Here is a 12,751-nt window from a genome sequence, read left to right as displayed (position 1 = left end):
TGACAGCGCTGATTTTGTCTTGTCTACTGCCCGTCGCCTATTCATACTGGTGTCCAGTGTGACTCCAAGAAATCTCATTTACTTAATTTGTTTAATTGGCGCATCAGGAAGTAATATTTTCATCCTTGTTTCTCGTCTTTGCATACCTGGGAATAGCATGAATTGAGACTTTTTAGCTGATATTGTTACTCCAATAGATTAAAGATAGGTTTGCGCAGAGAGTAGAACTCTTTGGCCAATCATTTTCAATCACTTATGCTGATATCCAGACAGCCAGATGCATATGTCGTCGGCATAAATTATATTTGCACTGCATTGCTCAAAGTCTTGAGACCATTAGGTAAACCAGCAAAGGCCAGATTGAATAACATTGAAGACAGGACACTGCCCTGTGGCACTCCTCTAGTGATTTTCCTTGAGCTACTGAGCAATGTCCCTAATTAGCTTCACCTGCATCGAGCGATCACTAAGAAACGCCTGAACAAAGCATAAAAGGTTCCTTGTTATTCCCATAGATGCAAGACCACAAATTATGGCACCTTGGAACACGTAGTCGTATGCTTTTCAAACGTCCAGGAATATTGCCATCGTTGAAAAGCCGTATGCTCGTTGGTGTTCTATGTGACCCACTAAGTCCCATATGTTTTCCTGTGCCCTCAACCGCTGCCAAAACCCAGTCATACATGCTGGAAAGGCCTTGTGATTCTCCATCCACCATGTCAGCCGAACACAGGCCAGCTTCTCCATCAGCGTCCCTACGCACGAAGTTAGTGATACTGGTCTGTATGATGCCAGTTCTGTTCTGTCTTTAACTGCCTTCAGCACTGGCATGACCCAGGCTATTTTCCAGGCTTGAGGAATGCTTCCTGACTCCCAAACATAGTTAAAATGCATCAAAAACCTGCTCTTCAATTCTGCAGAAAGATTTGAGATCATTTGGTTTGTAATTCTGTCAGGTCCAGGAGCACAGCAACGATGGTGACAACTTCTGGTCGACGTATGTTCAGCAGCGGGAAAGATGCGTCGATAACAGATGTAGAATGAGGCGGAAGTGGGTAAGGTGGTTCACTTTCTCTTCCAATTACATACACGTCAGCAACCTCTTATGCCAGAGACGTCATTAATGTAACCTTAATAACACGAGGGCAATAAATGGTCTCAAACGCTCGGGCGTGCTACCCACCCAATTTACTACTCGCCATATCCTTGATAGTTGAGTAAATACACATTAACTCTCACAAAACGTTGCCCTTTGTTTCCTCCGATGTTTGTTGCTGTATCGTCGTATTGCTGCATTAAGTCTGTTGAAGTGAGTTTTGCTAGCAGGTTCACAACTCTTTGCATAAGCCTTTTCTCTGCCCTTCTTCTGGCTGCACACAAATTATGGAGCTTTAAGTCCGGGGCTGGATAATGTGCAGGTAGCTTAAGTAAAGTGGTTGCAGCCGCTTTGCGCGCCAGCGTATCCTGAAACATATTCCCTGATCGGTGAACTAGATGTTCTCGGCAGCGATTTCAATCAGTTACTTAGCAGGATTTAGCAACCATCAAATGGTAGCCAGAACATTGATCAGTATAGGGAAGTGACCATTGCCCATTCTGTCCGAATCTGTGCAACACGCGAGCTGAATGTCACTTGAATGTAACATCAAGTTAATACTTGTACAAGCTGGGGCCTAAAGAATGTTACATTGCCATCATTCGCAATGCATAGGTCTATTTTATCAATAGCTTTTCCCAGACAATGTCCACGTGAATCCTAACTCGTGTCCCCCCATGACGTGTGATGCACATTGAAATCACCACAAACGATGCGCGGAGCTTGGCAACAATGACACAGATCTTCCAAAAACTTTTAGAAGGAAATTTTCTTTTGAGGAGACGCATACACCGATGCAATGCTGACTTTGCGGTTTCCTATTTGTGCCCTGATTGCACAAACTTCTATAACATCTGTGCACAAGTCCACCACATTGAGTGCTACGTGTAGTATCTCTCTGCGTATATTTGAGAAGGTTGTTATCGTGGGGTTTTGTGAGTAACGTATCCAGTGGTCGATCGTTGTCTCTGTAATCCAGCCTCCGACAGAGCCAAGATCGGATTTCGATATTCTCTCAAAAACAGGTGTAATTCATTGATGCGAGAAACAATACCGGCACAATTCCACTGCATTATGAAAGGCACTTTTCGGCGATTTGACGTGCACTCAGGCTTGGCCTTCGGTATCCTACTGCTGGTTGTGCCCAAAAGAACCAAGCAGCACTGATTCTAGAGCCAGCACGGCCTGCAGCATGGTCTTCGCAGTACCTGGTGACATAGTCGCTAGGTGAGAACGTAGAGCGGCAAACGGAACATGAACAATCTCCGCAGTGTCATGGATATTTTCCTCATGTTCCTTTGTCTTCTGCTCAAAATTTTGTCTACGTAATCTGGCATAGGTTGGCTTGTGTAGAAATGTTCTGAGTAGATTCAGTTGGCATGGCTCCTTGTTTTGCTTGACTTACATTGCCCGGTGTTTTCATGAAGCATTCTTCCGATTGCACCTCACGTACATTCTTTGATGCGCGATGGCGATGTCGCCGACTGCCAATTTTAGCGTTTGGTAAGGCATCCAAGGCCTTAATAGTCTGTCAGAAGGCGTACAGCTGATACACTCGAGTAGTCGTTCTTATATTCGGAGGTTAGACGTACCGATCATATTTTGGAAGTGCGCCTTGTGGACGTATCTCCCATACGAGTTATATCGCCCAAAGAATGAGCAACTTTAAGGATGAACTAGCCTGCCACCTCACGTGATAACTTCGATTATATCCGCGAGCTCCACTCGCGGATATAAGACTTCATACGTAATAGCAAATAAACTACTACGCGAAATGACACGTGTGTGTGTGAGGTTCCTAAACGATGCATGAACCCAACGACTCGAAGGCATGCACGCTATGCATAGCTGCCCTCGCATCGCGGGTCGCCCGGCTGATGAGCCAATGTAAAGCCATCGAGGGAAATTGGCTCGAAATATGCGAACACGTAAGAAAAAGCAATGGAGAGCACCAATCCTATTTTGAAGTACCCCACTCCAAATATGTTTATTTAAAACAGCAACGCGAAATCTCTGCAATTTCCCAATCACAAGTATAAGCGTCTTTTCGCGTACTGTCTAAGTGCACTCAAACTAGTCGACACATAACGACAAGAAGAAATCGGAAGTATGTGTTGTTCACACACACACAAAAGAAAACGCCCTCACAGAAGCGGTAACGAAACCGGAATGAGAGATTGCGACATCCTGCACAATTACTGCGACTTTTCTGCGGCATTATAACAGGCATTGAATTGAGCTAACCCCGAACCAGGGAACATAATGAAAGGCGAGCAGCTTATTTCACAAAATAGACTTGAAATTGCTGCCCTGAAGTTCAGACTTTTGATTCTATGTCCCCCTGTCTTTTGTCGCAACACGCTGCGCCTAACTGGCGGTACTATAAAGAATTTTCAGCCGTGACCGGACTTGTCCCTGCAGTGCAGGGCGCAAAAACCACCACGGCAACGAACAGCGATGTCAGTTTTAGATGAAAACTATTTCACAACACAGCGCGCACGGAAGGACAAGTTCATATCGGTCAGAACAGATGCGCTGTGCCCCAAGCAGTCCGTGCTTCCACAGCAAGAATGACGGTCGCAAGCGACTGTAAACAACCTATAGTGCCTAGATATACTTACTAGTGTGCCCACTGCAGACTGTTTTCAACGGGAAAAGCAGGCACCAAGGAGGTACTAAAAATTTGGACCCGTATCTTCATGTTAATCTGCGAATGTCGTCGAACGACGATAGTCTTGAGTATGGAGATAGTGAGCAAAATTTTTATTTAATGTTCTGCGCAAGAAACTTGGTGAATGGTATTGTGGCGGTGGTGATATGACGATTTTATTAAAGAAAATGTACCAGGGAGTTGCGGCATATTGCATGATTGAGTGGCAAGAACCTATTCCGGGATGCTAATGGCTTTGGCCGCTGCTCGAGCGCGCCTCACCGAGGAGCATTGAGCATCCAAGGTCTAGCAGTGATCATGTTCTCCTCCCAAGCCTCTCTAGTTGGGATGGAGAAAGGGGGTGGAATAGGAAGGGCGTTAGTAGGGCACGAAGTGACGACGTAGTAGGTGTCGGCCAGGACCTGGCAGGGCGAGCAGGTTCCACTGATATCCGGCAAAAAATGCCTGGCGACTGCCGGGCTGAGATAGGTGTTCTTCTAGAGGCATCATAGTATTCGCTCGTCCGCTTCCTCTATGCCAATTGCATTGTTCGGGTACAGGTATTCTGGAGGCGCAGCATTAGAGTGCCTCGAGCGTGCAGCGAATGCGAACGAGCGAATCAAGTCACGTCACACTTGAGACACACAGCGCTATGTGGTAAATTTCTAGGAAAACGAAGCGCGTGGCTCTGTGAGACGGTGTGCGCAAGTCTCAGAGGTGATAAGGTGTAGAACACAAGGCGACAGGCACGTGCCACCACCGTGTCGTCTTTGCAAAGCGTTGGACACACTCGCCTTTTCGTGCAAGCTTTGCATCGTCAGCGCAGCGTGATTTACTTATAAATGCCTTTTTAGAATTACTTATATATGCCTTTTAAATGCGAAGCATTTCTTAGCGAACTCAAGCGACCTTGAGCGTATCTATCTATCTATCTATCTATCTATCTATCTATCTATCTATCTATCTATCTATCTATCTATCTAGCCGCGTACGACTTTTAGCTCTCCTAGCCGTTTAGATAATGGTATCAATAGCAAACTTGGTATGGCATAATATGACTCTATAGAAAACATATTTGTCTAATCATAACAATAAATTATGACAAGCATGTCATAATTTTTATGTTATGACTGCAGGACCATGATATACATTTCATGGTCCTGCAGCTCTTGCAGTGATTTCGTTCACATGGCGTGTAGCAAAACTGGCATGGTATGACATCATTTCTCGCTGAACCCAAGCGACCCCCCCGACATGAAAATCACGACATGTGTGTCATGTAACAACATGAATACATGCCATGCTCATCATGCACTCATGGCCGTTTCGCTAGCGTCACATATACCAAATTTGGTTTACGGTACGTGAGTGGATGACGAAGGTATGTGACAGATTCAAACATGATAATCATGAGATGCTTGTCATGTAACAACATCATTAAATGCCTTGCTCATAATGCGCTGGCGGCCGTTTCGCTAGCATCATCTATACCCAATTTGGTATTACGGGACGTCAATGAATGAGGAAGGTATGATACTGGTGAAAAGATGATAAACGTGAGATGCATGTCATGTAACAACATGACTACACGCTACGCTCATGATGCGCTCGTGACCGTTTGTCTAGCTTCCCATGTACCAAACTCGGTATTACGCGACCCGAACGGATGACATAAGTAAATGACGTATCCAGACATGATAATCATGACACGCGTGTGATGTAAGAACATGACTACATGCCACACTGATGATGCGCTCGCGGCCGTCTCGCTAGCTGCCCATATGCCAAATTTTGTATTATGTGACGTCAATGGATGACGAAGACATGTGACTGGTGCAAGCATGATAATCATGAGATGCGTGTCTTTTGAGAACATGACTACATACCACATGCAAGGTGCCAATACTTTTGAACGTGGCGCACTGGGCGTGCTCAACGGCGTTCATTTCGTGGCGTCACGACCGCGTTGCCACGCCAGGCCCCAGTCTCTCGAAATACTCGCAGGTGCGCGCCGCGCTGTGTTGCTTTGACGCATGCGCGTTTCAGCGCGTCCGGGGTCCCTTCGCCACGAATAGTGGGAGACGCTGTGTTGTGTGGGTAACGCATCGGCATAGAGTAATGTTACTTTTTGGCATCGGCACGAAATGCAGCTTGTCTCATTTCGCGCCGGTTGCAGTTGGGCCGCGCCAACGGACGCTGTCGCGCCTGGCCTCAGACTATAGAGTGCTCGCGTTTCGCTAACGTAGCGTCGCTGTGCCCAGGGTGCGCACACGTCAATGCTAAATTGGAGCATATTGGGCCCTTCTTGAGGCTCTCGTGGCCATTTTGCTAGCTCCACATATACCAAATTTTGTGTTAGGTGACGTCAATGAATAAGGAAGGCTTATTAATAGTGCAAACATGATAATCATGAGATGCGTGTCATTTAAGAACATGAACACATGCCACATTCACAGCGTGCTCGTGACAGTTTCGCTAGATTTACATGTACTAAATTTGGCATCACATGACCTGAAGAAATGACGAAGGTAAACGACACAATCAAACAGAATAATCATCACATGGAAGCCATGTATGGCATCACTGACATCCACCTCGTAACCTTGTGCAGATTTAAAGTGACATATCAAAATTTCTCACTCATGCTTCGCATATCATCGATTCCCACTGTACACGCGATCTACTAAATTTTTTCAATTGACAATCGCAAAAGTATTAACGCTGAATCTTGAGCAACATTGGTGTGCGCTGCGAATGGGGTCGGGTGTTTGGGGCATCGGCTGGTGCTGTTCAGAGTACCCGCTACTGTTAAGGTTGGACAAACAGACAAATGTACAGACATACAAACCAAAATTTTTGCGTCGAAGGTTCCCAAGAAAGACTATCGTCTTTAAAACACTGCCGATGAAGCCTACCTTCGCAGGCCACCAGATGACGACACCCTTGGGGACCATGCTATTCGAGCAGCAGAGCGAACCGAGAACGCGTCCGCTACGGGCGGGGAATTTCTTGCATTGGTAGTTGCGGGAAATTTCTGGCATTCAACAGGTAGCGCATGCTTCCTCCGATCATTGCCGTCTTTCTTTTTTGTGCGCATTGTTGGCCCTATTGTCTTTTCGCAAAACTCGGATGCTGTCGCACGAGAGGAGGCATAAAGATAGCACCCTTTTTTTTCACCCTCACAACGAGAGAGTTTGATTATACAGCGCCCCTGCAGACCGAGAACACTATAGCTGCGACGGAGAACATGCAGCGAAAGTATCGTAACTCTGGCGGCTGTTGTTTTTGAGAAAAATCTTAGTAATTGCTTCAATCAGCGCTTGTTCAAAATTACAGTCGATGGCGTCATCAATGAAATTCTCCGTGAAAACTCGAAATGGTTTATTTTGTATTTCATTTGCTGCTCTCTCTTGATTTTTTTTTTTATTCGTCCAATGAGTTTTCTCACTGAAACCAACACCACAAACATCGGCATTTCTGCGAAATTGTCATCTGAATGAAACCAACAAAAGAGCCGCAAGAACACGAAATGTAAATCATGGCATTGATGACATACATGTCATGATTTTCATGATATGACTAAATAGTGATACTCCTAATACAGGATACTTACGTCATAGCAATTTCGGTATCGATACTAAAAAATCGCAGATGCCACGTACAGTGGGAATCGATGATATGCGAAGCACAAATGAGAAATGTTGATATGTAAGTTTGAAATCAGCGCCATGTTACGAGGTGGAGTTAAATTAAGCTATACATGACTTCCGTGTCACGATTATCATGTTTAGATGTGTCGTTTACCTTCCTCGTCTATTCAGTTCCCTTGATGCCAACTTTAGTATATGTGGAGCTAGCGAAATGGGCACGAGCACATCATGAGGGACCCAATATAATCCAAGGAAGCATTCACGCATGCGCACGCTTGGCACAGCGGCGCTACGATAGCAAAAGACGAGCACTCTATAGATAGGAGCACCCCCATCTCGCACCCAGGCGCCTTCGGCGGTATACCCTCGCTCCAAAGACGCCAAAATTTTTTTGATTTGATTGATTTGTGGGTTTTAACGTCCCGAAACCAGCTTATGATTATGAGAGACGCCGTAGTGGAGGGCTCCGAAAATTTCGACCACCTGGGGTTCTTTAATGTGCACCCAAATATGAGTACACGGGCCTACAACATTTCCGCCTCCATCGGAAATGCAGCCGCCACAGCCGGGATTTGATCCCGCGACCTGCGGGTCAGCAGCCGAGTACCTTAGCCACTAGACCACCGTGGCGGGGCAGCCAAAATTTGTTTGCAACTGCCAAGGCTTTGTCCACATTGTGGGGAAATAGCTTCATTAGAACACATGCTCTGGCAGTGCAGCAAATTCGCTCAATTATCGAACATCACCTCTGCCAGATGGGAGGCGGCAATCCGCAGCTCGTCCTTAGCAGATCAGCTCTGGGCTGTCCACCAAGCCCGTGAGGCGGCTGAGAAGCTTGGCATCTCAGTCCCCACGTGGGAGCTGCCCGCAACACAGTGATCTGTGTTTTGGAGGACCAAATAAAAGTTTATCCAATCCAATCCAATGCCAAAAGGCGCCTCGCTAGCATGGCAAGCAGTGGCGCTGCGAAAAAAGTGCTTGTTCATGCTGCGCCCGCTTATGAAACGCCATCTGGTTACCACTGTGCTGTCATCTGATGCGACAACAACCAGCGCAAGAGCAAGATATTGCTGAGCACTGCCTGTTAAGTTCACAGCGCATCACGGGAATCGTGCCGGTGTGGTGTTTTGCAATTGCACAGATTTCCGTCCACAACGAAAAACACGGAGCTCCACTGCCTTAGCATATAATCGCAATCAGCAGGAAAAGCTACGAGCTTAGTGAAGTGTACAAGAAAGAATATTTCTTGAGTCTACTCCATCAAGACTCTAGCTGTTTCACTTTACAGCAGCGATTTGCGTGCAGTATGCTTGTAGTATGAGGCACAAAACTATTGCCGTACTCTTTCACCGGCCGCATGCCAATAATGGGATTGTGAGGAGGTTTATTAGCCGTTAAAGACAGCGACGAGACAGCGTGAAGAACCGTCCAGCGATCGGCACAGCAACGAACCGAAGCACAAGCGAGCCGGACGTTGGCGATGTTGCTTGCTGCAGCACATCTTCTTCTTCACAATCTCCCCCGCTGAAAAAGGAGCCATCCTGGCGACCTAAGAAGTTTCAGGGAGAGGCTCATGATATAATTTTAGGCGGGAAACATGGGCGATGTCACGTGCATGCCGACGCATGTCATCCGATCGGGAAACTGGCTCAATTAGGTAATTAACCGCAGAGGTTTTCTCTAAAACGGTGTAAGGCCCCTCGTACCGGGGGAAAGTTTTGATGAGAGTCCCGGAGTTTGGTATGGGATGGCAAGCCACACGAGAGACCCTGGGGCATAGTTGGAATCCGGAAGAGAGGTGCAACGGTTTTCTTTCTGACGTTGCTGCTCGTCCGAGGTGAACGCACGGGCGAGCTGGTGGCACTCCTCGGCTTGTCGAGCAGCATCGGAGATAGGTGGACACTCGGAAGCATCAGAACGGTAGGGAAGTAGAGTATCAATTGTATGGGAAGGTTCACGTCCATAAAGAAGAAAGAAAGGTGGAAATCCCGTGGTTGTTTGTATTGCAGTATTGTATGCGAATGTGACGTATGGTAAAACACTTTCCCAGGTGCTATGATTAAATGCCAGGTACATTGAAAGCATATCACCCAGCGTGCGGTTAAACCGTTCCGTGAGCCCCCGTGGTTATTTGTATTGCAGTATTGTATGCGAATGTGACGTATGGTAGAACACTTTCCCAGTTGCTATGATTAAATGCCAGGTACATTGAAAGCATATCACCCAGCGTGCGGTTAAACCGTTCCGTTAGCCCATTAGTCTGCGGGTGGTATGCTGTCGTTTTCCGATGAGTGACGTGGCATTCCGAAAGCAGAGCTTCGACGACCTCGGAGAGGAAAGCGCGGCCTCTGTCACTAAGGAGTTCTCGAGGTGCGCCATGTCGAAGGATAAATTGACGTAAATCGAAAGAGGCGACAACCTGAGCGGTAGCGCTCGGTGAAGGGGCTGTTCGGCGTAGCGTGTTAGATGGTCGACCGCCACTCTAATCCACCGATTGCCATCTGGTGTCAATGGAAGGGGGCCGTACTGGTCAACGCCAACGCGATCAAATGACTTGGCAGGGCACGGAAGTGGCTGCAATTCGCCAGTCGCACGTAGCGGTGTTGATTTGCGTCGCTGGCAGTCAGGACAGGACTGCACATATTTGCGTACAAAATTGTACATGCCGCACCAGTAATAGCGATGGCGAAGGCGTTCATATGTTTTGAACAGCCCAGCGTGGCCACTTTGTGGATCATCGTGAAGAGAGGCGCATACTTGCGATTGTAAAGTGCGTGGAATGACCAGTAGCCACCGGCAGCCATCAGGAGAGTAGTTGCGTCGATGGAGAAGTTGATTGCGGATGACAAAATAGAAAGCATGACGTCGGGGGGATCGAGATACCGGAAGGTTGGGCGTACCGGATAGATATTCGAGAAGCGATGCGATCCACGGGTCACGATGTTGTTCGGTGGCAATTGAGTCAAGGCTTAACAATGACAAGGTCTGGAGGCACGTGTTTCCGCACGTCGGATCTGGTGGCAAAGGTGAGCAGGACAGGGCGTCAGCGTCAGAGTGTTTGCGTCCGCAGCGGTATACGAGGCGAATGTCGTACTTCTGGATGCGGAGTGCCCATCGCGCAAGGCGGCCAGAAGGGTCTTTCAGCATGGAGAGCCAGCAAAGCGCATGGTGAGCAGTTACTAGATCGAACGGGCGGCCGTATAAGTACGGCTGGAACTTTTCAAGCACCGACACCAGAGCCAAACACTCTTTTTCTATCACGCTGTAATTAGTTTCGGCTTTCGTCAGAGTGTGGCTAGCGTAGGCAACAACGTATTCTGAATAGCCGGGTTTTCGTTGAGCGAGGACAGCACCTAGCCCGACGCCGCTGGCGTCGGTGTGCACTTCGGTAGGAGCCGTCGGGGCGAAGTGGCGAAGAATAGGTGGCGAGGTGAGCAGACAGCGCAGAGTAGTGAAGGTAACGTCACATGCAGGGGACCAGGAGGAGAGGTTCACGTCACCGCGAAGAAGCTGGGTCAATGGTGACATGATGGATGCAAAATTGCGAACAAAGGGCCGGAAATATGAGCATAGGCCTACAAAACTGCGAAGTTCCTTCATGGTCGTTGGCTTGGGAAATTCTGCGACTGCTCGAAGTTTTGCTGGGTCAGGTAATACGCCGTGCTTCGACACGATGTGGCCTAGGATGACGAGCTCGCGTGCAGCGAAGCGGCATTTTTTCAGGTTAAGCTGCAGGCCAGCGTTGGTCAGACAAGACAAAACGTGCCTGAGGCGAAGGAGGTGCGTAGGAAAGTCGTTCGAGAAAACCACGACATCGTCTAGGTAGCAGAGGCACATATTCCACTTGAGGCCACGTAGCGTATTATCCATAAGTCGTTCAAACGTGGCGGGCGCGTTACAAAGCCCAAAGGGCATGACGTTAAACTCCTATAGTCCGCCAGGTGTAATAAATGCAGTTTTTTGGCGATCGGCTTCAGCCATTGGAACTTGCCAGTAGCCAGACCGCAAATCTAGCGACGAGAAGAATTCCGCTCCGTGAAGGGTGTCAATGGCGTCATCAATGCGCGGCAAAGGACATACGTCCTTGCGAGTTATCTTATTGAAACGACGATAGTCTACGCAAAATCGGATAGATCCGTCTTTCTTTTGCACCAGGACGACAGGAGACGCCCAGGGACTATGAGATGGTCGAAGGACGTCTCTACGAAGCATATCTTCAACATGATCTTTGATGACGCGGCGCTCTTCAGTGGAGACACGGTATGGTCTTTGACGCAGTGGCTGGTGTAGGCCGGTGTCAACATGATGCTTGGCTTGCGACGTGCGGCCTAGTTGAGGTTGGGACACATAGAAAGAATTCTGGAACTCATGCAGAAGATCAAGCAGGTCGGCATGTTCGGTGGGAGTGAGTGTCGGCGATGGCGCTGGAAAACGTATCTTTGGACGACTCCTCGAGGGAGGACAGTGATTTTGGGTGGTCGCAGAAGTCATCCGGGACATCAACCAAAGACGAAGGGTCGAGATCCTGCACGCGGCCGAGACATTCCCCCGCAAGCAAAGTGACAGGTGTGGAAAGCGGGTTGAGTATGAACATATTGCTTCTTCCGGCAGCAAGGTCAATCGTTGCGAAAGGCAGCGGCAGAGCTCGACGACTCGTGAAGATATCAGAAGGCATAAAAAAGACTGTAGCGTCAGTGTAGGCATGGCATGAAACTGGAACAAGTGCGAAATTTTCAGGTGGAATATCGGTATCTTTATGCACGAACAACTTCTGCGGCTGATGAAGAGCGTCAAGTAATGGGACATCACAAAAGGATGAAAACTCAACTTCAGCGCATGCGCAGTCGATGACGGCATTATGGCGGGATAGGAAGTCCCATCCGAGGATGACATCACGCGAACAGACAGCGAGGACAATAAACTCCACAATGTAAACAATGCCTTCGATGGACACTCTTGCAGTGCAGGCTGCGAGAGGCGTTACTTGCTGTGAAGCGGTGTGGAGTGACAGTCCCGAAAGCGGCGTCGTGACTTTACGTATTACACGGCAGACATTAGCGGCAATAATAGAAACAGCGGCGCCGGTGTCCACAAAGGCGAAAGTACAATAACCTTCAACAGTTACTGTGACCACGTTAGCAGGAGAGAATCAAGGGATTAGACAGTTCGAAAACGGCGCAGTTCTTGCCTCTTTAACTGCGGTGCTTAGTTTTCCTGGTCAGAAGGTCTGGGCTGGCGATGCATTGGGGAGGGCGATCGCCGACGAGGAGACGGTGCGCGCGGCGTCACGAAGTCGAGGTCTTTGGGAGGGGCATAGCGAGGTGACGAAACCGGCCCATATTGCGCGAAGGGTTG

This window comes from Rhipicephalus microplus, chromosome 2, assembly GCF_043290135.1.
Source record: "Rhipicephalus microplus isolate Deutch F79 chromosome 2, USDA_Rmic, whole genome shotgun sequence".
Classification (NCBI taxonomy): Eukaryota; Metazoa; Arthropoda; class Arachnida; order Ixodida; family Ixodidae; genus Rhipicephalus; species Rhipicephalus microplus.
This window is presented reverse-complemented; position numbering follows the sequence as displayed.